The sequence below is a fragment of the Bufo gargarizans genome, chromosome 3, assembly GCF_014858855.1.
Source record: "Bufo gargarizans isolate SCDJY-AF-19 chromosome 3, ASM1485885v1, whole genome shotgun sequence".
Classification (NCBI taxonomy): Eukaryota; Metazoa; Chordata; class Amphibia; order Anura; family Bufonidae; genus Bufo; species Bufo gargarizans.
In genome coordinates, this window is record NC_058082.1 from 484,649,147 (window position 1) to 484,677,018 (window position 27,872).

General features: G+C 40.5%; 1 pseudogene; it reads left to right on the top strand.

Annotated features, from left to right (window-relative positions):
• Nucleotides 1-1,285: 1,285 nt before the first annotated feature.
• Nucleotides 1,286-27,872, top strand: part of LOC122931696 — a 35,604-nt pseudogene continuing 9,017 nt past the window's right edge.

The following is a 27,872-nucleotide window of genomic DNA, read 5'->3' on the forward strand; positions in this document are numbered from 1 at the left end:
ATTTTGCGGAATAGAACAGCTGGCCCCTAATAGAACAGTCCTATACTTGTCCGTAATGTGGAAAATAATAGGACATGTTCTATTTTTTTTTTGCAGAACGGACATACGGAAACGGAATTCACTTCCATTTTTTTCGGTGCTCGATTGAAGTGAATGGTTCTGCACACAGGCCTCAAAACGGATGTGGAAAAAAAATAAAGTTTGTGTGCTTCAGCCCTAATTGGTACATATCTGCTGACAGGTGTCTGCTGACAGGTGTCAGCTCTAAGGTCTTACAAGCAACATTGACATCATAAGGAAGTAGGAAGTAAAAACTTAAATAAAAGTCGGCCAAAAGTCAACCTTTGCAAAACTGTTTTATTGCTGCAATGCATCTAAAATTATAGTGTCAAGTACTTCCATTCTATTTTTAGATATAATAAAAAATTAAAAAAATTAAATGTTTTCTTCATCTAGTATGTGGACATGGCAACTTGGCATTTTTTGTCAGGATTATGATTTGTATTTACTACTGGGCTGGAGAACTGGGTCGACTTCCTGGAGAATTGGGACGACTTCTTTGTCAGCTACAGGCTCTATCATAGGGATAGGAACAAAATAGAATATGTAAAAGACAACTAAAAGCAGCCAAACTAGAGACAGAGACATTCATTGCCAAAGAGTAAAACTAACCCTAAAATATTCTTCAACTATATAAATGGTAAAAAGTATAAATCTGAAGGGGTTGGCCCTTTACAGAGTGATGAGGGGGGAGTTGCTGACAGCAACGAGGCGATAGCAAAACTACTAAAGATTTTTTTCTCCACTGTATTCACTGAGGAAAACCGTCAGATGAAATGCCCCATTAAAAATGCCCTGTCTCTTTATTGCTCTGGGCTCCAAACTGGGAAACTACTTTGCTAAAGGCCACAGTCACTGCTCAGCTGAAAGATTTAGAATCTCGGCTAGAAACATGTCGATCATGCCATCTACTACGCCGTATAGTACTTTTGCACGCTAGACTGCAGGAACTGGCCATTGCGAAAACAGAAAAGTTGCTACTGTATTGGAGGCAATGTATCTATGCATGGGGTAATAAGCCCCACACTATGTTAGCATGTCAATTTTCTAAATCCAATGTAACAGGAACCCCAACGGCACTATGATATATGACCCTAATGCTATTTCCACCCTTTTTCAAGAGTACTACACGTCTCTATACTCCCTCCCGCAACAACTTCCATCCAACCAGACAGACCGCCAAAACCTTTTCTCCTCTTTTCTGAATAAATGTAATCTGCCAAAGATGTCGAACACGGCATTAGCATCGCTTAATACCCAGATTATGGTGGTAGAGCTTGAGGGGGTAATCAAACAGCTCCCTAACAACAAATCCCCTGGATCCAATGGGATCTATTACAAATAATTTTTTCCTCTCCTCCTTGTGCATATGTTAACCTTATTTAACTCCTTCTTACAGGGAGCCCCGATACCTGAGTCGACTCTTCACTCTTATATAACCCTCATTCCAAAATCAGACAAGGACCCATTAGATTGGTCAAATTATCGACCCATAGATCTCCTTAATTCTGACTTTAAAATATTTACTACAATCCTTGCTAATTGCTTCTCACATTGGCTCACCCAATTGATACATAAGGACCAAGTAGGCTTTGTTCCTTGCCGGCAGGGTGGAGACAACATGAGGAGAACTATAAGCTTGATTGATGTTGTTAATAAACGTAAGCAACAAGCTCTATTATTAAGCTTGGACGCAGAAAAAGCATTAGACCATCTAAGTTGGCCTTTCATGTTCTCCACCCTGCAGGCTTTTTGTATCACTGTTCCTTTTCTAACCACATTACACGCGCTTTACGCCCGACCCACAGTCACTATCAAAATGCCTCATACTCCTTCCTGTATGCCCAGCATTTCCCAACTCTCCTCCATGATCTTAAAACCCTAATGGCTAATGGATGACCTTACCGATATCCTTCTTTGGCCATATAGCAACAGTTATAATGTCCATTCTTCCCAAACTGCTATACTTGTTTGCAACCCTTCCTGTTCCTGTACGTGTTAACGAATTACGAGCTATCCAATCCACTATCCTACGGTTCCTATGGAACGGAAAAAGACATAGAATAGCCTGTGGGGTCCTTACGGCTCTTAAAATGCAGAAAGGACTGTCAGTTCCAGATATTACTAGGTACTATTGAGCCACACATCTAAGACGACTCCCAACCTGGTCCTCCCTTTATGCCTACTCTAGATGGATGGAAATAGAAAAACTATGGTTAGCACCCATACATCCGAATTCCCTTCTATGGTCACCCACACTGCCCGCAAAACAGTCCCATTTACTAGGCCCGATGTCCTTTACATATAACATCTGGCGGACATGCAGATAACGATTCGCTTTAGTCTTCAATAAGTCCCCTATGACTCCTTTTCTATTCAACTCTATATTCCCGAGGGTAAGCTCCCTTCCTTTTTTATACCATGATTTTCTAATAAGTTATTCCGTTTAGTAGACTACAAAACCCTGTGGCTCTTTCCGCTTGATACTCTTAGATCTGCCTTCCAGCTCCCAGACTCCTCTAGATACCAGTATCTACAAATACAACACTTCCTCAACAGTCTATTTAAATCACCATAGGTATCTATTCCAACCTCGTTCGAGAAATGATGCAAACTTTCAGATTCGACCAAGGGACTCATTTTCGAGATCTACGTTATTCTCTCCTCTCCTCCTTCCTCCGCCCCTGTCCGACACTCATATATGACTAAATGGGATACAATCTTGGACAGTGCAATCTCCCCAAAGAATAGAAACTGATTTGGAGGAGAGCTGCCTTGACTTCTACTTGTGTCTCCCACAGGGAGAACTCGTATAAGATTTGGATGTTTTGGTACCACACCCTACAACTGTTGAGGCAGCTCAACCTTAAATGTCTCGAATAGGTGCTGGAGGTGCGGAACAGGAGTAGGATCCTTTATACATATTTTTTGGGAATGCCCATTGTTATGTCCTTTTTGGAGACTGGTTCAGGGTATCCTCTTCCAACTCCTGGACACTAGGTTTCCTTTAGATCCTTTCTTTTACCTAGTGAACATGCCTTCCATACCTCATAGAAAACGCTCTTTGGCATTGATATTACATACTGTATTTTCACAGCCGCTAGATGCCTTGTTGCCAGCTTTTGGAAGAGTACTAAAGCACCCACACAACTTGACCTCATCACTAAGGTTATGGACATTAGGAGACTTGAACATCTCATGGCCATTATGAATAATCAAGTTGACCGGTTTGATCGCGTTTGGCAATTATGGGATCATTATTCTTGTACACACCTTTAGAGGTTATACTACCCCCATCCCTGTTTGTCATCCCTCTCATGTCATGTCCTGTTGTAGTCCACCTTCTTTTCATTTGCTTGCCTAATCTTCACTCTCTCTTTTCTTCTCACATGTCCTACAATGAATATTTATTAGCCTTCTGTTTGCAGAATGGTGATTTTAAATGGTTTCTCTACCTCTGTAAACTAGGAAAAACCTTCAAATAGGCTACTGATTTATTGTTCTTTTTGGTGAACAAATCAGATTCTCATTTCATTATATCTTTATCCTTTTATATGACTTTGCAGATCTCTGCATAACCTTGAATGCATGCTTTGTGGGCATTTTCATCCCTAATAGTATGTCCTATGTTTCTCATCTGACAATGTAATTGATTGCCTTGCTGTTTTTGTACAAATCAGACTACACTTTTGTATTGTATTTGGCATCTTAAAAAGATTAAAATAGACAAATCGCCGGAACCAGATGGCATAAACGCCACTATCTTAAGAGAATTAAGTAATACCATAGCCAGACCCTTATTTCTAATATTTGAGGACTCTATACTGACAGGGAGTGTTCCACGGGATTGGCACATAGCAAATGTGGTGGCAATATTCAAAAAGGGTCCAAAAACAGAGCCCGGAAACTGGTAAGTTTAACATCTGTTGTGGGTAAACTGCTTGGAAGTTTTCTAAGAGATGAATGAAAATAAGCAAATAACGCCATATCAGCATGGCTTCATGAGGGATCGGTCATGTCAAACTAATTTATTCATTTCTATGAGGAAAGTTCTAGACTTGACCATGGCGAATCAATGGATGTTGTATATATCTTGACTTCTCCAAACCATTTGATACTGTACCACATAAAGGGTTAGTATATAAAAGGAGAATGCATGGACTGGGGGAAAATGTCTGTATGGGGGTAACTGGCTCAGTGATAAAACAGAGGGTGGTTATTAATGGTACACACTCAGATTGGGTCACTGTCACTAGTGGGGTACCACAGGGGTCAGTATTGGAGGGGTCACCATCACTAGTGGAGTACCTCAGGGGTCAGTATTGGGCCCTATTCTCTTCAATATATTTATTAATGATGTTGTAGAAGGCTTGAACAGTAAAATATCAATTTGGAGGCTTGGAAAGAAAAGTGGTAGATGAGGTTTAACACTGACAAATGTAAGGTTATGTACATGGGAAGGGAAAATACAAGTCACCAGTACATACTAAATGGTAAAACACTGGGCAACATTGACATGGAAAAGGACCAAGGAATTTTAGTGAACAGCAAACTAAGCTGTAGGACTAGTGTCAGGCAGCTGCTGCCAAGGCCAATAAGATAATGGGTGCATCAAAAGAGGCATAGATGCCCGTGATGAGAACATAGTCCTACCACTTTACAAATCACTAGTCAGACCACACATGGAGTACTGTGTACAGTTCTGTGCTACTTTGAACAAGGCAGACATAGGAGAGTTCGAGAGGGTTCAGAGAGGGGCAACTAAAGTAATAACTGGAATGGGTGGACTACAGTACCCAGAAAGATGATTAAAATTAGTGTTATTTCACTTTAGATGACTAAGGGGAGATCTAATAACTATGTATAAATATATCAGGGGTCAGTACAGAGATCTCTCCCATCATCTATTTATACCCAGGACTGTGACGAGGGGACATCCTCTGCGTCTGGAGGAAAGAAGGTTTGTACACAAACATAGGCCTCATGCACACGGCCGTTGTTTTGGTCCGCATCCAAAAGATGCGGACAGCACTCTGTGTGCTGTCCGCATCCGTTGCTCCGTTCTGAGGCCCGCAAAAAAACTATAACATGTCCTATTCTTGTCCGTGCTTTGCGGACAAGAATAGGCAGTTATATTAAAGGCTGCCCGTGCCGTTCCGCAAAATTGCGGAACGCACACGGACGCCATCCGTGTTTTGCGGATCCGCAGTATGCGGACCGCAAAACACACAACGGTCATGTGCATGAGGCCATAGAAGAGGATTTTTTACGGTAAGAGCAATGAGACTATGGAACTCTTATCCTGAGGAGGTGGTGGTGGTGAATTCACTAAAAGAGTTCAAGAGGGGCCTGGATGTATTTCTGGAGTGTATTCTGATTTCCTGATTGGAGTCGGGAAGAAATTTATTTCCCCCTAAAGTGAGGAAAATTGGCTTCTACCTCACTTTATTTTTTTGTCTTCCTCTGGATCATCTTGCAGGATAACAGGCATAACTGGATGGACATATGTCTTTTTTCAACCCTATAAACTATGTTACTACTTTTTTCATAATTAATTTTTCCTATTGTATGTGTATGTTTTTATAAAAAATCTATCCATGGACATCCGCATATTTATTTTTCACATCGTGCAGGATATTTTTATTTTTGCGGTTTTTTATGATTTTTGTTTACTTTGTAGTATACTTGAATGTGCTTCTATTTTATCCTGGGAACAGCATTCTTGTGCACTTTCACCCCTCCTATCTAACTGGCGACCTTGATTAGGTAGTACATATAGGTGTACGTGCTCTTCCTCTCATTAGTTGCTGGATGCACACAGAGATAACTAGGAGCAGCACACTATACTGCTCTCCTGAACATAAATGCCCAACGCCATAGGTAAGTTTAGGCTCCTTTCAGACGAGCAAGTGTCACGCTGCGGACTCGCAACACTGCACCCTTGCAGAACTTCTAGCACTGTCAGGGTCGCATAGCATAATATTTATTTATGATGCTATGTAACCCTTATAGGTCTGGAATGTACTGTATAATGTCAGTGTTATCCAATACATTCCAGAACTGTAAGGGTTACATAGCATCATAAATCAATATAATGCTATCCGACCGCAGCAGTGCTGGAAGTTCAGGACGGGTGCAGCGCTACGAGTCCGCAGCATGACCCTTGCTTTTCTAAAACCAGCCTAAGAGTAGGACCTGCCTGACTAAGACCACCTTGGCGCGAGTAGGCGGGCACAGAGGTGTTTTGATCAAAATATATTTGCTGAGAGTCTCAGATTTTATCATATCAGAGTGAGGGCCTAGTCCATATATAATGCTTGTGTCTATTATGTTAGTGCATTATTATCTTTTTTTTCTGTGATTTAGTTTAGTTTGTAGTATACAGTTGGAGGAGTGGCACCTTTTAAGTGTGAATGCGCTTCTATTTTATCCTGGAAGTAGCATTCTTGTGCACTTTCGCCCCACCAAGCCCACAGGTGAGCTTGATTAGGTGGTACATTTAACTGTGTGGGGGGCTCCTATCATTGGTTGCTTGGTAAACACACTGGTAACTAGGAGCAGCACACTATATGTGCAGGGTCTGCTCTCCTGATCATAAATACCTGCCTGTACTGAGACCACTTTAGCACAGGTAGGCGGGCACAGATTTGTTTTGATCAAAGTATATTGGTTGAGAGTCTCAGATTTTATCATATCAGAGTGAGGGCCTTAGTCGATATATAATGCTTGCATTTATTTTGTTAGTGCACTATTATCTGTTTTCTATGATATTTTTCAAAATCACAAGAAGTTGCAAAGTTTTGGGCACAAACAATGTGCACCAGAATTTCTTACTTTTTCATGGCAGAAAACCAGTGCATGTCTTTATTTTCTGTCATCAAACAGTCGAGCCCCTCACAACCTTTTTTCCTTTTACGCCCTTATGTAAATGTTCTGCTGTAGGTGAAGTAGATGCTGGTTAAACATCTCATAAAACTAAGGACTATTGTGGATTTTAACTTTACTGGAATGACAATGACAATTGCGTTATTCCTTCCATGGACAGTCAAATTTTCTAATGGCAGGAATTTTAGAAGTCCTAGGGACATTATCTACTGCCCCATCAATGTCTTGGAAAGCATGGCACAAATTTTCCCAGGGTTCATTAAAGGTTTAAAGGGGTTCTGCAGTTTTTCAGTTCCTCTGGATAGATCATCAGCATCTGATCCGACACCCGGACCCCTGCCGATCAGCTGTTTGAGAAGGCATTGGCGCTGGCAGTAGTGCCGTGGCCTTCTTGCTGGTAACCACAGGCCCAGTGACGTCACGACTAGTATCAATGGCCTGGGCGGGGCTAAGCTCCATTTAAGTGAACAGAGCTTAGCCCAGACCAAGCCATTGATACTAGTCGTGACGTCACTGGGCCTGTGGTAAACAGCGAGAAGGCCGCAGCACTACTGCCAGTGCCGCTGCCTTCTTAAACCGCTGATCAGCAGGGGTCCCGGGTGTCGGATCAGATGCTAATGATCTATCCAGAGGATAGATCATCGGTTTAAAAAAACTGCAGAACCCCTTTAACCTCTTAGGGACACAGGGCGTACAGGTACACCCTGATGTCCTGGGACTTAAGGACACAGGGCATACCTGTACGCCCTGTGTATTTTTGATCACCGCCGCGCGGCCGGCGGCAATCGGAACCCCGTGCCTGCTCAAATCATTGAGCAGGCACTTGGGGCAAATGCGCCGGGGGGTCCGGTGACCCCCTTCCCCCATGTATGCGATCGCAGAAAACCGCAGGTCAATTCAGACCTGTGGTTTTCTGAGTTTCCGGGTAATTCGGGCCTCTGAAGACCCGATAACCCGGAACAGGATGGTGATGGTGGGGTGATTTCACCCCACCAATCACCATCCAGCGATCCTGAGTTTGTTTCCCAATTTAGCACTGTTATATAAAGTTTTTTTGGTCACCTTACATAATAAAAAGTTTAATAGCAAGCGATCGAAAAGTCATTTAGCCCCCAAAATAGTGCCAAAAAAACCGTCATCTCATCCCGCAAAAAATGAGCCCCCACATAAGATAATCGGATAAAAAAATAAATAAATGACACTTAGACTTTAGAGTAGACTTATAGGTATCCACTACTTCAGATGACCCACTAAACCCAGGAGGTCAAATCAATATTCCAATAGTCTGCTGACTATAATTCCTGTTTCTGGTCTTATATTAAAATATAACTTTTATTTTCCTTTTATTAAATACTATATTTAACATACAAAAAACAAAAATAACACACTCTTTTAAAATGTATATGGAGGGCTTGGACCTGTGGGCTCAGTATTCGTATTGGCTGATTAATCAGAGGGACATTCTCTCATAGATATCATGGACTTCTCTGTATTTAATTGTGTAATGACACTTCAATGCCAGTAGGTGTCACCCCGACACCAGGCATACGCCGTACTTGGTAATAGTGTTACGTCCGCAACTATGTATCTATTGTGTCCCTCACTGCTGATTACACAGTTACTATATTCATTCCGTCTTGACACTGAAGTGTCATTACACAATTAAATACAGAGAAGTCCATGATATCTATGAGAGAATGTCCCTCTGATTAATCAGCCAATACGAATACTGAGCCCACAGGTCCAAGCCCTCCATATACATTTTAAAAGAGTGTGTTTTTTTTGTTTTTTGTATGTTAAATATAGTATTTAATAAAAGGAAAATAAAAGTTATATTTTAATATAAGACCAGAAACAGGAATTATAGTCAGCAGACTATTGGAATACTTATTAGGTATCGCCACGTCCGTAAGAATCTCCTCTATAAAAATACCCCATGACCCAACCCCCCAGATTAACATGGTCAAAAAAAAAAAAAAATAACTGCCAAAAACCGCTACTTTGGGCACTTTTCCATTTCAATCCATTTTTCCCGGTAACAAAACAAGGGTTAACAACCAAACAAAAGTTAAAATTTATTACCCTGATACTGCAGTTTACAGAAATGCCACATTTGTGGTCGTAAACTGCTGTATCAGTAAAAGGGAGGCTGCAAAAGGAAAGGACCGACATGGTTTCTGGAAGGCCGATTTCGATGGCCTTTTTTATTGACACCATGTCCCTTTTGAAGCCCCCCTGACCTCAGCTACACCCCTCAAGGTATTCAAAACTGATTATACAAACTTTAATAACCCTTTAGGTGTTCCTCAACAGTTTATGGCAAATGGAGATGTAATTTCAGAATTTCAATTTTTGGTAACCTTACCTCACAAAAATTTAATATGGAGCAACCAAAAATCATATTTACTCTAAAAATAGTCCCCCAAAAAATGCCACCTTATCCCGTAGTTTCCAAAATGGGATCACTTTTAGGGAGTTTTTACTTCAGGGGTGCATCAGGGGTGTTGAAACAGGACACGGTGTAAATAAACTGGTCCATAAAAATCAGCCCTCCAAAAACTAAACAGCGCACCTTTCACTCTACACCCCGCTGTGTGGCTGTACAGTTGTTTACAACCACATATTGGGTGTTTCTGTAAACGGCAGAGTCAGGGCAATAAAGATACAGTCTTGTTTGGCTGTTAACCCTTGCTTTGTTAGTGGAAATAATGGGTTAAAAAGGAAAATCTTGTGCAACACCTAAAAGGTTAACGACGTATGTAAAATCAGTTTTGAATACCTTGAGGGGTGTAGATTCTTAGATGGGGTAATTTTTGGGTGGTTTCTATTATGTAAGCCTCGCAAAGTGACTTCAGACCTGAACTGGTCCCTAAAAATTGAGTTTTTGTAAATTTCTGAAAAATTTCAAGATTTGCTTCTAAACTTCTAAGCCTTGTAAGAGCCCCAAAAAATAAAATATCATTCCCAAAATAATTCAAACATGAAGTAGACATATGGGGAATGTAAAGTCATCACAATTTTTGGGGGTATTACTATGTATTACAGAAGTAGAGAAACTGAAACTTTGAAATTTGCAAATTTTTCCAAATTTTGGGTAAAATTGGTAATTTTTTGTGCAAAAAATATAATTTTTTTTTACTTCATTGTGTCATGAAGTGCAATATGTGATGAAAAAACAATCTCAGAATGGCCTGGATAAGTGTTTTAAAGTTATCAGCACTTAAAGTGACACTGGTCAGATTTGCAAAAAATGGCCTGGTCCTTAAGGTGAAATAAGGCTGTGTCCCTAAGGGGTTAACAACTATCCCAGCCCTAGTGTGTGTGTGTGTCTGGGCTGAGATGTATATTTTTCTATTTATACAAATACTTCCTTCTGTAAATCAAATATTGCAACATAAAACATTCTATTTTTGAAATTTGTTAGTACAGTACAGTGAACAGGTTACAAAAAGCATTGTAAGGTTTCTTAGGTATTTCTTCCTCTTCTTTTTTTTTTTACAATTTCCTACAGTATTTCGTGATTGACAGGATCTCATCAACAGTTGCTGCAACATTACTAGGCCTGCCCATGGGGAGTATCTGTGTCCAGGGAAAGTACTCAGCCATTACTATAAATTGTGGCTGTCCAGTAACAGCTTTTACCTTTTAGGAGGGAGGTAAGAGATGCTCAGAATCTTCTACATACTTACAATAATTATATATATATATATATATATATATATATATATACACACACACACACACACACACACACTGTATAGATCTATACACACACTGTGTGTATATAATTTCTTTATTTTTTTAAACACACTATCTTCTACATATATCACTCATAAATGAATGACTGTTTTAATATAAAGTATTTTTTTCCAGGAGTCTTAAAATGAATCAACATATTTGTGCTGTATTTCTGCTAGCATGTTTCCTGGCACAGTCAAATCCAGCTTCCATTCAAGGTAATTATTTTTTTCATGTCATTGTGTTACATTATAATGCAATCTAATTGAACAATAAGATTTATTTTTTTTTTGTAAGAAATTGTATTACTTTTCTGTACAATGTAATTTTTACAAGCATTCGTATTGCTCCGTGACTTATTTGTATTCTATCTAAATAATACTAATAAATTGTGCACTGAGGGGAAAATTTATCAAATGAGTTTTAAAAAAGGTAAAAAATTTTGATGTGTCATTTTTTTTTCCAGTTAATTGTGATATAATTTTTTTTTTATATATTTTTTTGCTCTATTTTGAAAAGTGAATGGGAAATGGACAAGGGTAGCTATGCTAATTAGGTGCACTCCAGATTTTTTACTGCGACTTTTTACACAAAATGACGCAATTTCAAACTGGAGTATAAACACTGGAGTAATCTGTACACACTTTAGAATGCACCAAATTTATTAACGTGCAATACTGGACTGAAGGGCAATATGCCCCCAATTTCTGATATCTTTAGAACTGAGCCTGCAAAGTATAAGAGGACGCACCTCGTGTGCGCAGCCACTCTCCATTCGTTTCTATGGGAGCGCCGAAAATAGCCAAGCTTCACTTAGCCCTCCTTGCAGGAGACTCAGAATCACATTATACACTGCTCATAGTCAGGACCACTGCTGCAGCGCAGATACAATGTGGCCAGCATGAGAGCTTCTGCTCATGTGTGCCTATGCCCGCTCCCATAGAGAGGCCGTTGCTCTTTCCTATAGATAAGGCTTATAGGATGATACAATCAATGTCAATTCTGAGTCCTACAAATTCTGAAAAACTAACCAAACTAAACATAGACCCTTAAAAACTCTCAATCTTTATTCGATTCAATTAAACGACACAGGTCAGGATGTATAAATCTGTAAATCATGGTCAGTAAGTCAATTCACAGGTTACCAAATATCCCAAAAAATAAATAAACAGTGCGGATGGCGAGGTTGGGGAGGGAAAAAAAGATAGAGAGGGATGTCTTTCCCTATAGAGACCCTATATACCACTCAACCCGGAGATGTCTCCTAAAGGTGGAGACTCTCCGTCCTCGTACCTACCCTAAAACACCCTAGTGAACCCTAATGAGTTCCAATTTCCCTTATACCACAAAGGAGTTTATTATATTTTTTTTAATATTTGGTAACCTGTGAATTGACTTACTGACCATAATTTACATATTTATACATCCTGACCTGTGTCGTTTAATTGAATCGAATAAAGATTGAGAGTTTTTAAGGGTCTGTGTCTATAGGTCTTTTAATTGAATCGCATAAAGATTGAAAGTTTTTAAGGGTCTAAGTTTAGTTTGATTAGCTTTTTCCTATAGTAAGCAAGCACAGCCACTGCTGCTGGATTTTAGGGTGGTCATAACTCCTGGATATGCGCAGGGCATAATGTGATGGAAAAATTAATCATGCCAGCAAAGGAGGCAATATGGGCAATCACAAGTGCCTTGTATTAACTTTTGCTATATGATACATTTGCTGAAGAAAGACAACCCCCTTAATAAATGTATAATTTTCCATTGCTTTTGCCAATACTACCATGTGTATATAAACACCGCCAGGCATTTGCCCCCAATAAGGGATGGTTTTTGAACCAATTTTGAATTTTTAAAAGCATAAGAAATCTGACAGTGTAGTGTGTTATTAGACCATGCGTTTACTTACAGCTAGATACTGTTGCAGTCACTTTAAGGTTACCAATTGTGTCTAGGTATTAAAGAGCTAGAAAGTAGTTGTATACAGTCCTACGATACCAAAGAATGACATACACAACTTTTCAGGGCAATATGAGCACTTTCAAACTGATTTGATTTGGCTACGAATAAATGCAATCTTCTTACAAATTCATTAGAAAGGGACCTGAAATAAATTTAAAGAAATGTATACATTTCTATGGATGAGCTATATATCAATAGTACATAGAATAAACCAGATATAATGATAGATGTTAGTGTATGGTGCCAGTCAACCTCTCAATGCTATAATGAATCCTCCATTAGGGCATATGTACACATGACGATTTTGGATTGTGCAGTAAAAAACACATAGAAACCGTGACAAAATAGCACTTGATTTTACAGTGAATTGTCACAATTTTGTACAGGTGAAGCACATTGAAATCACGAGCTTTGCTATACATGGCCCCAAACTGAATTGCAGCTCACAGTAAAACCATATGCTGTGTGGCAGCAGTTTTTGATGTGCAGCACGCCGACCCACAGGGGAGGTGTGGGCTCCAGAGGATGGGAGTGGTGGTGGTAACAATGAGGATGGATGTAGTCCTCAATGTGGTTAACCCTGCTTTAGCACTGCCCCAGGCTGTGAATGCAGTGTTAAGAAAACACACACTTTCTTCCCTGCGGGGCACACCCTGAATTTGGGAGCTCCTGTCTGGTGGTGGCTGGGGTTCCCTTTGTGTTAGATTGCAGGATGAAAGGCAGGAGAACAGGGGAAGAGAAATGACCAGGCTGGCCTGGTTAAAGCAAAATACTGTCTCTCTTTTACTGAGTGGATGATGGGTGGCACAGTATAAGTAATGGGCACTGTCCTCCGATATATCACACAGTGTTCCCCATAGGCTGAGTATAGGGGGTGGAAATGATAACAGTCCCCTCTGAATCTCTTTCTCCTGCAAACAATCTTCCCAAATGACCAAAGACGTGCAATTTTCTATCAGTCACATGTACTACAAGGCCCAATTGTGGGATGTAGTCCTATAACAGATGGCCAATCTGTCTTAGTGAAGTGGAAGGCTCCTGAAGCAAAATAAGCCAAACCACATAGAGTGAAGTCTATATCCATAAATGTGCGTTACCTTTACTGGCTTCTGTGTCCATGCACCACTGTTCCTTTTAATGGTGCTCAACCTTCTGTAGAGGTTCATTGCTTCTCTCCCTCGGAGGTGAGTGCGGAAACAGTGGCTTTTCAGGTAGCTTTTTTCTCACGGGGATGGTGTTTCCCTGGATACGGATTCAACCTTGACTTCTAATAAAGTTACACATACCCAGGATGTGGGCTTAAAACACCAGCAAGAACCATACACATCTTCTCTCTGGCTTACTTGGCAGCAACTTACTAACCAGACAGTTGGGGACAGCCCACCACCTGGAAACGGTCTCTAATGTCTGCCAGTTAACTATTCCCTTCCCATGTGTAGACCTTCAATATGTAAGTGCATAATAAGCCACATTAACAATATCTACCATTGAAAGTGCATAGCTAGCATGCATAAGTAATCTCAGTAGTTTTGGACATTTTAGCCATGAACCAATGGGTCACTGCGCATTTTACAGCACGGTAAAAAAAATCCTGTGTTAATCCATTCTTATGGCAGATTGATGCTTAATAGCTTTCCAATAGCTGATCAGTCATTGCACGTGGCAATAGAAATATGCTGTATATTGCCAAGGACTTGTCATGCCAACTTGCCAGACAAAAGTAATAGTTGGATATGTACATCGTGTACATTGTACTTATTTGTTCAAATTATATTAATGCATTTTCAAGTATTAGAAGGCATAAGGATATGGTTTTGTCATTGTGTATAATATTAATAAATTGATCTTTATTTTCTAAGATGGGGAAAAGATCCAACTTGATGACAGTGTTATTCGAGCATCTGTTGAAGAAGCGAAGAAGAGGGTGGATTCGGCATATGCCCAGACTAGGAAAGAGTAAGATAACTGCAGACTGGGTTGAGAAATGTACCACAAGACAACTATTGATGTATGAGCGCTTAACCCCTTCCTGACATATGGCATAATAGTACATCATGGCGGCAAGTGACTTGCCGCATTTTGACGCACTATTACGTCATGGTGATCGGGCGGCACTGGAGCGGTGCGCGCCCGATCACTGCAGGGGCCCGGCAGTCCCTGATAGCCGGGCCCCTGCTGTATCCACCGGCATCGCTGTAAAAGCCAGCGGATTAACCCATTCTACGCCGCGGTCAGTGCTGGCAGCGGCATAGAAGGTGCATGCGGTGGGTCAGGGAGCCCATCAGATCCCCGCGTTGCTGTGGCATGGACTTGATGTGAGACAAGGCAGCCCGATGCCATGCACAAGCTGCCCCATATCTTGCATGGCATCAGGACCTGCCTTCTACGGGGGCCAAGGAGATCCATCCCCAGGCTGGGTCTCCTAGGCAACCTGTTAGTGTAATACACTAACAGGCAATGTATTACAATGCATTGTAATGCATTTCAGAGGGGATCAGATCCTCAAAAGTTGAAGTCCCAGAGTGGGACAGAAATAAAGTTAAAAAAAAGCAAAAAAATGTGTTTTTAATAAAGAAAAAAGTTACAAGTAAAAAAATAAATAAATAAAAAACGCCCCTTTTCCCTGATTTTATAATATAAGATATTTTCAAAAAATAAAAAAAACACACATATTAGGTATCACTGCACCTGTAACGACCAGCTCTATAAATATATCACATGATCCACCCCTCCCGATAAACACTATAAAAAAATAAAAACTGTAAAAAAAAAGCCATTTTTGTCACCTGTAGGGATTTGCTCTGGTAGGCAGGGTAAGCGGACGCAATACAGAGGCAAGACCACGGTTGAAAAACAAAAGTCCAGTGTTTATTCACACAGAAAAGGCAGAAAATGTAAAACAATGCTTTACAGGGTCCTGGTGTTAATTAACACTGCAAGAGTCCCCAGAACAACATAAATCACCTGGCAGAACACAGCAGGCTTTAGGGCACCTGACTCCCAGCAGGCGGCTCTCATGCATCTCTCAGCCTTGCAGCATGGCGGAACTCTTCAGCTACCAGAAACACAGAGCTTCCACAGCATCACTATCACTTGGAGGATCATACCACACCCAGCTGAGCTGCTGTCTGGGTTTTTAAACCCAGCCCAAAACCTGGCCTTGCTCTTTGGCTGCTCCTAATAAGAACCAGCCCGGATTGGCTTTACAGCCACACTAAGTAAAACAGTGTCAGCGAGCACTAGTTGACGCTGACACACAAAATTACTGTTTCTATCTCACTGAGGCCAGGAACCTCGGTGACACGTACCTTCCGTAAATGACGGACCCTTGCGCCTTCCTACACACCTTACATCAAAAAAAGTGCAACACCAAGTGATCTAAAAGGTGTATGTCCCACAAAATTCCACAAAAAATGAGCACCTACGTAAGAAAATCGCAAAAAAAATGAATAAAAATATAGCTCAGAACATGGAGACATTAAAACATTTTTTTGTTTCAAAAATGCTATTATTGTGTTAAAGTGAAATAAATAAAAAATTTATACATATTAGGTATCGCCGCATCTGTAAAACAAGCATCTCTATAATAATATCACATGACCTAACCCTTCAACTGAACACCGTGAAAAAAATAAAAACAATGCCAAAAAAGCAATTTTTTCTCATCTTACATTACTAAAATTCCAACACCAAGCAATCAAAATGGTGTATGCCCCCCAAAATAGAACCAATCAAACCGTCACTACATCCCTCAAAAAATGAAACTATACCAAAGACAATCAGTCAAAAAAAAAAAAATATGACTCTTAGACAATGGAGACAGTAAATATGATTTTTTTGCCTCAAAACTGCTATTATTTTGTTAAAGTGAAATAAATTTAAAAAGTAGACTTATTAGGTATTGCCGCATCCATAACAACCTACTCTATAATAATATCACATGACCCCTCAGGTGAACACCGCAAAGAAAATAAAAATAAAAACAGTGCCAAAAAGCTATTTTTTGTTACCTAACATCACATAAAGTGCAACACCAAGCGATCATAAAGGTGTATGCCCCCCAAAATAGTACCAATGAAACAGTGACCTAATCCTGCAAAATGAGACCCTACCTAAGACAATCAGTCAAAAAATAAAAAAAAAGCTATGGCTCTCAGACTATGGAGACACTAAAACATCATTTTTTTGGTTTCAAAAATGCTATTATTGTGTAAAACTTAAATAAGCAAGAAAAAGTATACATATTAGGTATTGCCACGTCCGTAACGATCTGCTCTATAAAACTTTCACATGACCTAACCCCTCAGTTGAACTCTGTAAAAATAAATAAATAAAAACTGTGCCAAAAACTTTATGGTCACCTTGCCACATAAAGTGTAATAATGAATGATCAAAAAATCATATGTACCCAAAAATGATACCAATAAAAACGTCAACTCTTCCTGCAAAAGACTATCCCCTGCAAAAGACGATCGGCAGAATAATAAAAAAATATGGACCTGCTCTATAAAATTAGCACATGATCTACTCTGTCAGATGAATGTTGTAAAAAATTAAAACGGTGCAATTTTTTTGTTACCTTGCCTCACAAAAACGTAATATAGAGCAATTAAAAATCATATGTACCCCAAAATAGTACCAATAAAACTGTCACCTTATCCCTTAGTTTCCAAAATAGGGTCACTTATTGGGAGTTTCTACTGTAAGGGTGCATCAGGGGGGCTTCAAATGGGACATGGCATCTAAAAACCAGTCCAGCAAAATCTGCCTTCTAAAAACCATATGGCGCTCCTTTTCTTATGTGCCCTTACATCAGTTTACGACCACATGTGGGGTGTTTTTGTAAACCGCAGAATCAGGGTAATAAATATTGAGGTTTTTTTAGCTGTTAACCCTCAATGTGTTAAAGAAAAAAAAATTGATTAAAATAGAAAATCTGCCCAAAAAGTAAAATTTAGAAATTTCATCTCCATTTTTGTGGAACACCTAAAAAGGTTAACAAAGTGTGTAAAATGGGTTTTGAGCAACTTGAGGGGTGTAGTTTCTACAATGGGTCATTTATGGGGGGTTTCCAGTATGTAAGCCCCACAAAGTGACTTCAGACCTGAAATGGTCCTTAAAAAGTGGGTTTTGGAAATGTGTAAAAAAAAATTAAGAATTGCTTCTAAAATTCAAAAAAAAAAAATGACATTTACAAAATGAGGCCAACATAAAGTAGGCATATGGGGAATATTAAGTAATAAATATTTTATGGGGTATCACTTTTATAAAAATATTTTATGGGGTATCACTTTTATAAAAAAACAAGTTTTTTATAAATTTGGGATTTTTCATAAATAAAGATGATTATATTGACTCAAATTTATGACTATCATTAAGTACAATGTATCACGAGAGAAAAAAAAAATAAAAAATCGCAGAATGGCTTAGATAAATAACAGTATTCCAAAGTTATTACCACATAAAGTGACACATGTCAGATTTGCAAGAAATGGCCTGGGCAGTAGAGCGAAAACTCGCCCAGGGTAGAAGGGGTTAAAGAGCACCCATATGTGGTACTATGTTATTACCCTAGAATGTAGGTCCTTAGGTAACTCAACTAGTTTTAGCAAAGGGCCATTTGCGATCAGGTGAAGGTCCGAGCTGCAAACTAATTGTAAAGATGTAGAACTAATTTCTTCCCAATTTATTATTTGTTAATGGGAAACCCCAAAATGTAATTTAATAACAATATGCGCTCACTTTTCTCCCTTTATTCTAGAGATTGGTGAGGGTCTCAAACCTCCACTGATTAAAACTTTTGATATTTCTGATTTTCATATCAAAGGTTCTTTGAAAAGGTAGTGATGCTTTAACATCAATTAAAACCCAGGCCAGGTCCTAAAAATAATCATACCCCAGATCAGATTCCTTGAATTAATCAAACCCATGACCACATCCATAAAATTAATTTAGACCCTTATACCACACTGAAAAAAAGTAAATACCACTCCGAGGGGTTCCTCACTTTTAGGTGTCACTGCACAGGTCATCTTAGAACAGCCAGAGTCAAGACCTTGTGTGTTGGATGCTGGTGATTGCTCCACTAATTATGGCATATTTCCATCATTAATGCATTGGAGAAGACATTGCCTTCCTCCACTGCATTTATGATGGCAGGTCTGTAGGGTTCAGACAGGTGGCATCACCAGTCAGATTCAGACAGTCGTTGAGGACCACTGTTTAGTAGGGTGATTTTTTTCACACAACTTTCTCAGGTTAGAATTGGCCCACCAGATGACCTGAGATTGCAAAAAGTAATCCCACGGAGAGCCCAGGAGGTTCAACATAGGGCAAACAGTGAAGTGAATAATTTTCTGCAGGATTTTCACATTTTTGGGTTATTTCATATTAATAATCCTATTGATGGTCTGGACATTATGTGAAATCACAAAAACATCATGACAAGGTGGGGGGTGGGGTTGAGTCTTCAATGAAATTTCTACAGTAGGCCTAAAACAAAGGCCCAATCCATCCATCCAACTCCTGGACTCGCTAATCACTAATGTCATATCCCCACAGAGATCACTCACAATGTTGATCAGTAGATCATCCTTGACAGGTTTATTTAGTCCAGAGTATAGGCAAGTATTTGTGATGCCCCCATGTAAAGGTCCAGGAATATTAATTTGTCCTTTCATCCCTCTTTTCTAAATTGCCTTAGATAATTCGATTATTTTTGTTTAATATTGGTTCGATTTCGATATGTTTTCAGTTTAAAGGAACGATCCAAAAGGGAAGCTCCAAGACTTTCAGATATTATGGCATTCTTCAAACAAGCAGTAGGAGCAACTAGAAATATCATCCGATCAGCAGATTACTTGGATGTCACTCGTGGGCTCATAAATGAAAAGCTGAAAATCCTCTACCCCAATTCCTTAAATGTTTCAGGTATTAAAAATGAACAGCGCTCTTATGTGCATTAGAATATCATTAACCGTATTGCTGTGATGAAGAGCTGTTGAGAAGGCAATAAAGGGATATTTTTGAAAATATTGCCCAAAATTTGTGTTGTCTCAGTAACCATTCAGATCACTCTGGTCCCCGCACCACCGCTGCTGAATCTCTCCGTGCGCGGATGAAAACATCCGTTGTCGTCGGGGAGCAGCCAATGGCAGGCGGTGACGAACCTCCCTAAGGTCACCCACAATGCTAGGGAGGCTCGTCCCTGTCACCGTCTAATATTGGCTGTCCCTCCTCCCCTCCCGACACCGGATGTTTTCATTCACGCACAGGGAGAAGCAGCAGCGGCGGTGCGGGGACCAGTAGTGGCGTGGGGAGCCAGGTAAGTAAATTCGGCGTGAGAGGCCAGGGCATATGGGGGACATTTTTTTGTCTCGGCTAACACCATTAACTATATAAGACTATATATTAATTTATAGAGGTGAAAATGTTTGTAATACAGCAAAGTGATGGAACACGCTATCATTGTTTCTTCTGATAGGATCTGTATGAATCTGTGAGGCTTGGTGCGACCACAAACTCGGGTTTGCTGATGCAGTTTTGGAAGCCAAAATCAGGAGTGAATTTAAAAAAGAGAGTTTGTGTCTGTCCTTTACACTTTCTCTGCTTTTTATGATCAATTCCTGATTTTTGGGTTCCACAACTGCATCAGGAAACCTGCATGTATGTGCCCATACCAGATGCTACTAGCGATTGTCGGGAGATAAGCGTTCCCTCCTGGCAATCAGCAGATAGCTGGCAGAGGAGACCGCTGCTATTGCATGCAGCAATGTCTTCCACACATGGGGGGGAGGGATCGCTATGCTATCGCTCATCCCCATGCAGGACAGCGGAGTGCCGGCATGCTGAAAGATCTGGACTGCACAGCGAACGTTTTCTAGTTCATCGGGCAGTATTAAGCCTCATTCACGCATCAGTGTGCTGTATGTGTTCTCCACAGACAGCACACGTCCCCATTCATATTAATATGTGTATTCAGACATCAGTATTTTGGCACGGTCCGTGGGTCAGTGTTTTTAGCATTGATGCATGCTCTATTTTGTCCGTTCACGGATCCATCACGTCCATTATAGTCTATGGGTCCGTTAAAACCATGGATGCAACACGGATGCCGTCCATGTTGAGTCCGTGTTTCACGGATCCTTAGGAAGAGATGCTTTGAAAATACATTTTCAACTGTTCAATGTCAGTGAAACACGGATGCAACACGGACAGCAAAAAACGGACACACGGACCCAACACGGATCCTTCATGGACAGCTTCATGGATGCATCACTGACCACGTGCTCACAGATTTGCGCCCGGACTTGAGCTTTAGACTGCTAGATGATCAGTAAACAAGTGTTCATAGGAACCAATCATCGGGCAGTCTAATATACCCTTAAATCTCTGTATACCCCCTTAGGAAATCAGAGGTGCACAGAGGTATAGTACAGGCCCCTTTGCGTCTATTGCAAATCCATACAACACAGATCTGAAAAGGACAATTGTATGCGCCGTTACACGTGTGCAGCATTCTTCATTCACCTCCTCTGTATAGGTGACCCTTACTGGAAAGCACAGAAAATACTATGTTCCCGCACTGATTTCACACATCTACAATGTACATTTGGATGCTATGCTAGTAATACAATACAATACATTATCATGCTGTTATTAATGTGCACGTGTTTCTTGGTAGCTGCTCTAACAGAGGAACAAAATCAAATAATTTCTCAGCTAACTGGATGCGCCTATCAGTTCTTACCAAAAGTGTGTGACCCTTCACCGTACCGCAGCATCACTGGAGAGTGTAATAATAGGTAAGGAAAATCTCAGCAGAGGAGTAATGACCTGCCTTATATGAAGAAGCTGTCAATATCATAGTATTAAATAATCATACTGAGATATAAGAATTAATTGTATTCAATACTCCAACCTGTAAAATAATGATTTGTGTGTATGTACAGGTCCTTCTCAAAAAATTAGCATATTGTGATAAAGTTCATTATTTTCTGTAATGTACTGATAAACATTAGACTTTCATATATTTTAGATTCATTACACACCAACTGAAGTAGTTCAAGCCTTTTATTGTTTTAATATTGCTGATTTTGGCATACAGCTCATGAAAACCCCAAATTCCTATCTCAAAAAATTAGCATATCATGAAAAGGTTCTCTAAACAAGCTATTAACCTAATCATCTGAATCAACTAATTAACTCTAAACACCTGCAAAAGATTCCTGAGGCTTTTAAAAACTCCCAGCCTGGTTCATTACTCAAAACCGCAATCATGGGTAAGACTGCCGACCTGACTGCTGTCCAGAAGGCCATCATTGACACCCTCAAGCAAGAGGGTAAGACACAGAAAGAAATTTCTGAACGAATAGGCTGTTCCCAGAGTGCTGTATCAAGGCACCTCAGTGGGAAGTCTGTGGGAAGGAAAAAGTGTGGCAGAAAACGCTGCACAACGAGAAGAGGTGACCGGACCCTGAGGAAGATTGTGGAGAAGGACCGATTCCAGACCTTGGGGGACCTGCGGAAGCCACCGTGTACAGGCGTGTGCAGGAAATAGGCTACAGGTGCCGCATTCCCCAGGTCAAGCCACTTTTGAACCAGAAACAGCGGCAGAAGCGCCTGACCTGGGCTACAGAGAAGCAGCACTGGACTGTTGCATGTCATTCGGAAATCAAGGTGCCAGAGTCTGGAGGAAGTCTGGGGAGAGGGAAATGCCAAAATGCCTGAAGTCCAGTGTCAAGTACCCACAGTCAGTCATGGTCTGGGGTGCCATGTCAGCTGCTGGTGTTGGTCCACTGTGTTTTATCAAGGGCAGGGTCAATGCAGCTAGCTATCAGGAGATTTTGGAGCACTTCATGCTTCCATCTGCTGAAAAGCTTTATGGAGATGAAGATTTCATTTTTCAGCACGAACTGGCACCTGCTCACAGTGCCAAAACCACTGGTAAATGGTTTACTGACCATGGTATTACTGTGCTCAATTGGCCTGCCAACTATCCTGACCTGAACCCCATAGAGAATCTGTGGGATATTGGGAAGAGAAAGTTGGGAGACGCAAGACCCAACACTCTGGATGAGCTTAAGGCCGCTATCGAAGCATCCTGGGCCTCCATAACACCTCAGCAGTGCCACAGGCTGATTGCCTCCATGCCATGCCGCATTGAAGCAGTCATTTCTGCAAAAGGATTCCCGACCAAGTATTGAGTGCATAACTGAACATCATTATTTGAAGGTTGACTTTTTTTGTATTAAAAACACTTTTCTTTTATTGGTCGGATTAAATATGCAAATTTTTTTAGATAGGAAATTTGGGTTTTCATGAGCTGTATGCCAAAATTATCAATATTAAAACAATAAAAGGCTTGAACTACTTCAGTTGGTGTGTAATGAATCTAAAATATATGAAAGTCTAATGTTTATCAGTACATTACAGAAAATAATGAACTTTATCACAATATGCTAATTTTTTGAGAAGGACCTGTATATATATATATATATATATATATATATATGCAAGAAAAAATGGCGGCACTGGCACGTGGCGGAACGGCACATGGCGGAACGGGTGCACGTTCCAGGGAATAGACTTCTTACCCCAATAAATGGATCCAGAAAAATGAGCGGCACTCCGGTAGCGGCACAACGTTTCGGCTCCAAACATGAGCCTTTTTCAAGCCCTGAAAACGCTTGAAAAAGGCTCATGTTTGGAGCCGGAACGTTGCACCACCTGGGTGAATAAAGGTTTCACTTGCTTTTATCTACCGGAGTGCCGCTCATTTTTCTGGATCTATATTATATATATATATATATATATATATACACATTTAAGTGTTAAGTGAAGTATTCAAAGCGGAATTCAGTCTGAAGTTTAGGAAAACGTCGATTTGAAACTAATCTGAATTTCCTCGTGCTTTGTGGTAATGAATCCGTTTTTCCTAAAATGGCGGCTGCACGTGTTACAAAGTGAAAATAAAAAGCCTGAGAATGCACGATCACCCATAAGGCAATGCAGTCAGCCAATCTGCAGATAGCCATGTCACAGCCCTATAAAGCCCTTTACCGCACAGTCGCCGCCAATGCAATCGCTCATGTGCTAGCGACAGTGTTACTGAAAATGATTAATGGAAGAATAATAATCATTTTCTGGCTAGCCATTATATACACAGTTTGAGAGGCCCATTATTTCTATTGAACCCATAATATGCCTTTAAAGCTTATGTAGTTTGCTGGAAACAGCAGATTTGTCACAGTGAAGTGAATGTAATGGCATTATGTAGGAGGGCGTACTGTTCCCCCCCGCGCGCCAGCTGCAGCCCATGATTTGCAGAAACATGAGATTTGTCTATTAAAGGGGCTGTCTAGCATTTTACATCCATGGCCTATCCCTGAGATATTAGCTGTTCTGTAGTGGCTCCGGCGCTGGAACTAGTAGATGTTGCTGGTTACTGCAGCGCTGCTCCAAGTCACTTCAATGGCAGTAACCAGCTCCATACACTATACAACGGATGGAGCTGTGCAGTTCTTCCGATGCCAGTTTCCAGCAATGAAGAACATGGAGAATAAAAAAAACTAGACATCTACTGTAGGTTTCAAGAATAATGGAATGTGTGGCCACCAGATAGCGATGCAGAGCTGTCACATTCTGTCTACTGTAGGGTAAAATTATTCTACTGCAATTAATATGAGATCCTTCCATTTTACAATGATCAAGGTGACAGTGACCAAGTTCTATGGCTGTTCCATTTTACTATCCCTGTCTATTACATTCTAAATTTGCAAATAATAAAAACATTAATTATTTGATTGAACATACAGGAATGATGTCCATGATAATTTATAAACATTAAAATCAGTACCCCTTTTAGACACAGAAAGCCAGGCGTTGTAAACTTAACCCTTAGAGGACCTTGAGATTTTCCATTAATGCGTTTTCGGTTTTCACTCCCCGCGTTCCCATAGCCCTAACTTTTTATTTTTTCCGTTCACATAGCCTCATGAGGACTTGTTTTTTGCGGGACAAGTTGTACTTTCTAATGGTGCCATTTATGGTTGCATATTATATAGTGGGGGCGGAAAAAAAACATTCCAATTAGGGTAGAATTGGGAAAAGACGCAATTCTGCCAAAGGTTTTTTTTTTACTCCGTACACTATGCGGTAAAATTGGCCTGTTATCTTCATTATTCAGGTCAGTACGGTTACAGCGATAGCAAACTTATATATTAAACTTATAATTTTTCTTGCATTTTAATACTGAAAAAATGTAAATCTTTGAGAAAAAAATATCACCATATTCTGATCTTTTTTGTAGTTATGTGTACGGGGCTGTGTAAGGGCTCATTTTTGCGGGGACGATCTGTACTTTTCAGTGATATCAATTTGAAGTATGTGTGACTTTTTGATAACTTTTTATTTAAAAAAAATATTGGGGAGTTCAAGTGAAAAAAAAATATAGAAAATTAGCTGTTTTTTTTCCCATTATGCCATTTACTGTATGCCATAAATATTGTTATATTTTATATGGGCATTTTCGCACGTGGAGATGCCCATGATGTTTCTTTTTTTCATTGGTTAACTATTTTTATTTTAAGGAAAGGGGGGTGATTTGAAGTTTTATATTTTTTTATATTTGTAAAAACTTCTTTTCACTTTTTTTAAGTTATCCTGGGTGACTATAACTGGCAATCATTAGATTGCCCATTGTGTTCATTGATTTCTATATAGCCATCATTAAACACTTAATTTTCAATATAACAATACAGTGCTGCCACCTACTGGCCTGTTTTAGTATATTCCTCTAATAGACTTCGAAGCCTTCTTGAGGCGCGTGGCTTCCACTTCTAGACTGCTCTGATGCCATGAACACATTTGACCACAGCATCTGAAAGGGAAAATGTATGCGATCAGCCTTATTTGTGTCTGATCGCTTACATGTGCCACAAGTCTCTGCTATTTAAAATAGCAGAAACCCGGCTGCTATGGCGCCATGGCTGCTATCCACGTGTGAATGGGCGCCATGGTTAAAGACTGGTCCTGAAGGGGTTAAATAAGCTGCCTAGGGTTAGAAAATAAAAACAGCTTTTAAGCAAAAACAGCACCTATCCACAGGTAGTGTATTGCACCATAGCCCTATTGACTTCAACATATTGCACCTATGCAGTGATGGCCAGTTCGCAGTGTTCACCTGCGAACACATGCGGGCTGCCATCTTAACTCACAAGTCCGGCGATGCACAGTTAGGCCCTTACCTGTGCCTGTGCCGGGACCCGGTCTGAAACAAATGCGTTCACCGGGAGCAGGCTGTTTCTCGGAATTGCCTGCTCCCGGTGACCGCATTTGTTTCAGACCGGCTCGCGTCACAGGCACAGGTAAGGGCTTACCTGTGCATTGCCGGACGTGTGAGTTAAGATGGCAGCCCGCATGTGTTCGCTGGCGAACACTGCGAACTGGCCATCACTGCACCTATGCTGCAATCCCAGATACAATCCATTAACAGGTGTTTCTAGAGAAAAAATAGCCATGCTTTTTCTAATTGTGAACAACCTTTTTAAGAATGTATTTCTTTCTGTTCACTAATATGTAGAAATATATGTATATATTTGTTTTTTACAGAAAGACAGCTATTCTCGGTGCATCCAGCACTGCGTACAAACGCCTTCTCAGGCCAGAATATGAGGATGGTATATCACTGCCACGAGGCTGGACTCAAAGCCGTCCCATCAATGGGTTTACTCTACCATTGGTAAGAATATCTTACACACTGTATGTTCTGTCTTCATACACGTTCACACAGTGTGCAGTCTGACATTCAGCATAAACCATTCCGGGCTTCCAAATAAGTGGACTCTTTTCTGTAGTCTAACTTGTTTATTGGTCAACAGGATTGTGAATTGGTAAAACTACAAGAAAACAAATGGCTTGTATAAGTATAACATGTATCAGCAGAAAGCATAGAACAGCATGTATTATAACATTTTCATAACACTGAGCATATGTCCAAAATGGCTGCCTATGCATAGATATGCAATCTATGCATAGGCAGCCATTTTGGACATATGCTAGCTAACATAAATAACTCCCTGAGTAACACTAAAACTACTTGAACAGCTCTGCATAACATACTGTCCCTGAAACAAAGCTAGATGTCCCTAACCAGATATACTTGCACAAAGATGGTGGAATTTAAGAAGGACTGCATGGAACAGCTCTGCGGATGTCCTGTAGTCTGTATGTAGAGTGGAGACTGGCTTCTCCTTCCCACAATGCCTTGCACTACCCACAATGCCCAGCACCTCCCACAAAGCAATAATCTTAGTAAATAACCCCATCTAAGATGATGGTGAGACCTTCTTTCTTCTAGACATAAAGAATGCCCACTTGTCATGGTTACAGGCCTAGATATAAAAAGGTCATTATACAGATCTCTGTACTGTCCAGTCATATATTTACACTGTAATTAGATCTCCCCATCTTTTTTTAAGACTAAGCAAACTGTGTCGGTACTACAGATGACCTATTTCCTTTATTACCTTGGTCACCATCCTTTGCACCCGCTCTAGTTCATTCACGTTCTTGTTATATACAGCTGTGCTAAATCGTACACAATATTCCATGTGTGTTCTGTGATTTATATAGAGGCGAATCTATGTTCTTCTCATGAGTATCTATGCCTCTTTTCATGCATCCCATGACTTAGCATTGGTAGCTCAAGTGGCAGTGGCAATGTCTACCAATATCTCTAAGTCTCAGTGGGAGTTTTAGTCAGTGCTCTACTATTTGCTACATAAATGTACTTTCTGTTTCTCGGCCTACATGCATGACCATATTGAACTTAAAGAGGTTTTCCAAGTTCTCCAACAGCCCCCCCATGTGCCGAGTCACTCACATGTAATATACTTACCCCGCTCCCACCGCCGCTCCTGGTCCCCGCACCGCCGCTGCAGATTTTACCTGTACACGGATGAAAACAGCCGGTGTCAGAGGGGGAAGCACCCAATGGCAGGTGTGGATGGGGATAGCATCACGGATGTTTTCATACGTGTACAGGGAGAAGCAGCAGCGGCGGTGCGGTGACCGGGAGTGGCGCCGAGAGCGGGGTAAGTACATGGGCTGGCTGTTGGAGAACTTGAAATACCCCTTCAAATTTCCATCCCTCTTCTCAAGCCTCCAGCTTCCCCAAAATATTCTGCAATACTATATTATCATCCTCTTTGTGGATCCCTTTGCAG